Here is a 4,520-nt window from a genome sequence, read left to right on the forward strand (position 1 = left end):
CCAAGCCGGCAGGCACCACGCCGCTGCATGCGGCCCCGTCGTGGTCACCGCACCAATGGACTCGACCCTGGTGCCGTTGCTCCTCATCTCCCGCAGATGAACAAGGGACTCGATCCCTGGCTGGTGCGCGTGCCCCCACCTCCGCCGGCGCCCGACTTCAACCTTCTGGCGGGCTATGCCCTCTGGCAAGTTTTCTCGGGGCCACGACTCCATTCCCGCGGCCCCGCTCCGCCCGTGCAGCCCACGCCGCTGTCGTCTCCATTCCAGCGATTGTTGAGACTAAAGCCAGAGTCATGGTTGTCGATGTGAACATTGTCAAGTCATCACGCATGCGCCGGCCTCAAGCGCTCGTCGATGTCATGGCCCTCGGCCTTCTGCTCACGAGCCCGCCGTTGAGCAGCCGCACTGGTACAGGGAGCACCAGAGACCCTCGGGCTCGCAAAGGATGTCTCCAACGGCGACGCTCTCGGCACCCACCTCCAGCCTCCAACACTCTCGACATATGACAACAACATGCGCTCCGGCGTTGCCTTCATAGCGCACAGGCCAATATTTGTATTTTCAAGAATTAGCAAAGCAGTCTGATTTAGTGGTCCAGGCCAATATTTGCACGTCATCCTTCAATTTCAGGGATTTCGTAATTTGGTCATCTTAACAGTGCTATTTACTAGCATGAATCTGTTTTAGACCTATTAAATTCAGTACATCATACTGTTCTGTTGAGTATCGAGTTGTATTCCAGATCTTAAGTTGATGTAATATATTTCCACGTTTATCACGTGTTGAGATTAATTACATCCATTTGCAATAGAGATTTTAAATCTCTTGCAAAGATAAATTCAGTACCTGTGCAGTACTATTTCTCCGTTGAGTACGAGGTATTTCGGAATGTATGTATCTCCATGTTCGTTACATGTCGAGATTAATACTTTTATTTGCAATTGAGATTTTTAATTTCTTGCAAATGGAATCAATTCACCTTAATTGAGCCTTTGGCTTGATACAAGCAAAAATTGATATGCAAAATTATAAGCGTTGTTTTTCAAATTGATGTTTTGGGATTACAAGGTAGTGTGTAGATCTACTACTTGTAGATTATCACCACTACTGTTAAAGCCTACATTTTGTCATTCTGACATTATAATTGCTTTACAAAGTGCTTTCCCACACATTTTACTAGGTCATCACATAAGGCATTACAAGTGAGTATCTACTGATTTTATCAGATTATACCCCCGAGTGTTGTGAGATCTACTCCATTTTGGAGATTATCTTCAAGGTGTCATACTTAGCAATTTGAGATTCACACTAATGGTTTCAAGATAACTTCTTGAAATACCCATTGATTTTGCTGAGCTCATTACAACATAAACCATGATGGTCTTTAATTTACTGGCTGTAAATTAATTATCTCTGGTTTACCCTTAGAGGTAACATATGGTTATATAATTTGAGGAATTCGCCCTAAATGGCCACCATTGTCGGCCCTATCTGGTCCATGGGCATCATGGTCGCTCTTGTGTCTCGTGGGATAATGTGTGCAATCGAGGATTCACTTCAGCAATTCCTGGGATACAATGAACTCAGGTGCAAAGGTTTGAAGCTCACTTCAACCTTTAACCCGACATCACGAGTGATGACGGGATCCTATGGGCATGGAGAATGTATGGTTGAATATGCCTCAACTGACATGTTTGGAGACTATGAGTAGTCTCTCAGTCTCCCGAGTGCGTGGTCAATATAATTTATGTCCATTCATGATGTTGTAACGATAACCTAAATATTTTTGTCATCATATATTGTGTATCACAATATATAGTATCAACACTTCAGTACAAATACATTTATATGTATTATATATATCTGACGGTGATTTTCATATTGAGAATCTTCATGTCTATATATAGATTTCTACGGGAGTTAATCCAATGAAAGATGATATGTGCCGTGTGGACATATGCACCACAAACTCTATCCTCAGGGAAGTCCAATGTTTCCACTCTTGTTGAGAGAAAGGAGATATTTTAAAATTGCTAGACGCGATGAGGTATTTGTTGGATCAACTCGAGTCATATTTAGGCCATGTTCGGTAATCACCCACTCCCATAATCTACGGAGTGGGGCAACAGCAACTCCACCATTTTATACAGTAGCGCCGTCAACTCAGCTCCCGGAGTTGTGGAGCGGAGCGATACCGAACACTGCCTTACTATCCCTCTGGGTATTCGACTAATGTCAGGATGCTTTATTGCTCCTGGTTTAACTCGTACCCTACTAAACTATAGAGGTATCCGTCAAAACAGTTTCTATAGCGAAACTTATGATGACAACAAAGAGAAATGACTTCTCTTTACCATATGCAACGAATATGGCAAGCACATTCTCTATGTATCATTTGGATTGTACTACACATACTACAAACCCGTAGCACATGTTGCGTATGAGATAATTTTCCAGAGTGTCTTGTACATGACAAACTTGGCATACTCGCATTGGCCATTGACACATTGGGTTGAAACAGAAACTATCAGCAATTCCAATAGTTTATGATTATTATGATGCTAAATTCTAACAACATTTGGATTTTATGTGCACTACATGTGACACAGGGAAGCTAATTTTAAGGCCCGCTCACCTTAAAGTCTACGCCGAACCACTCAGACTCCTTGAATGCATCAAGTTGAGGTAAGTGGATCTTCCCATTCATTGACTAGACTATTCAGGTGTTCCATGGTTCTAAAAGACACATCTATACGATGGTCTCAAGTGTGCTTTATCCACACGAAACCATTGACTCATTATCCTGACATCGATTTCAAGCAAATCAAATGGATAACATTGCAGAATTCTCCTTGAGTGCTGTCTCTATGGCCCTTGGATTGAGTCTTAGAAATTTGTCCTAATGTCTAGACTCAAAATGGTTTGGTAGAATCCAATATCCAAAGAGTTAAGCTCGTTGCATTATCTTTACTTTGGAATTGCAACTTACCAACTTTACGTTGGAGTCATGCAGTTTTACACACTCATGACAGAGCTGCATAATATTATTCCCCTGTATCTTTGATATGTGGAAATCTACCAAGTACTTCCTATCTGCGGTAATTCGATTGCATACCGATATCACCACCCGGCATACATCATTGGCCCCTCAACATATAGTTGGGATCTATGTGAGGAATAACTGTATTTTCGTCAATACCTCAAGCCCCTCACATGGGGAGTTATTCAAGGCCAGTATGCTGATTCAATGAGGAATATTTCCAAGCATTAGGGGGAGAATTCAAGTACCATAAAGAAATGCCAGGAAATTAGTGGAATGTTCAACACATTTCTGCTTCAAATCCACGTACTCAAAGAACTGAACCATGCGTTCAGACGGTTTGCAACACATTGCAAATAACCTGCCAGATTCATTTACTGAATATAAAGGTATCACACAATCCTACAATCATGGCAAAGTACGCCTCAAAGAGTGGAGGTACCAGCAAAAACCACTCAACTCCCTATTCGATGCAACAGGGGGAGATGTATGGCAAAAGTACATCAGGATTCAGCTTCCCGCAAGCAAGGATATCAAGGCATGTGAATCAGTAAATGCAAGTCAACTTCACGTTGACAGACACCTAATGGGTAGTATACCCAGTGGATAGGAAACCTCCACCAACCCAGGTCATAGTGCACACATTGACTTGGACATCGGAATACCCGACTCAGTCGCATTGGGAAATCGCGAGCAGTCACCATGGGTAACGATATTTCCATCAACTATATACTGATATATAGATTCTGGAGAATCATATAACCGGAAGTCTACAATTGTTGACATACATTTCTCAACTATATTGCAAAACCTTTCACATGATTCGGATCCAAAGACCATGGCCATGGCAAAGTGTGAACAACACTCGGATTGAACTCAAGCAAAGGATATAATCTAGGTAGAAATAATCTTGCTCAACAATAGAAAGGTATTCATAAGCAATACCTACACCAGTTTTCTTGGAAACAGAATTGAGAACAATGAGGTGGTGAAACAAAGAGCAAGTATTGTAGCACAAGGGTTCACGCAGATACCCGACTATTCTCCAGAGGTGGAATCTCTTTCCGATAACTTATATCATTGGCAGTACAAAATCATCTATCTCCACAGTTAATAGATGTAGTGAGCACATATCCATGTGGATCACTAGATTTGGACATATATGATTGATTCCCGATGGAATCTCACTTCTGAATCGAAATGAAAAATGCAACCTACATTGTGTAAAAATCAATAAGCCACCATACGACTTATTGTTGTCGGTACATATGGTACAACCGACGTAGTGAGTTCCTTATACACAAGGATTGCTCCTACAATGATGATTATCCATGTTTGTGTGTCTCGAGTGATGGCGCATGTAATCATCTAAATGGCGGAGTTTAAAATGAAGGATTTTGGGTAAACCAAAATATCGCTCGTTACTACAACTTGAGCACCTTCATTCATACATTATGGTATACTATGTTGTTTATATCCA

The sequence above is a fragment of the Hordeum vulgare genome, chromosome 5H, assembly GCF_904849725.1.
Source record: "Hordeum vulgare subsp. vulgare chromosome 5H, MorexV3_pseudomolecules_assembly, whole genome shotgun sequence".
NCBI classification, from domain to species: Eukaryota; Viridiplantae; Streptophyta; class Magnoliopsida; order Poales; family Poaceae; genus Hordeum; species Hordeum vulgare.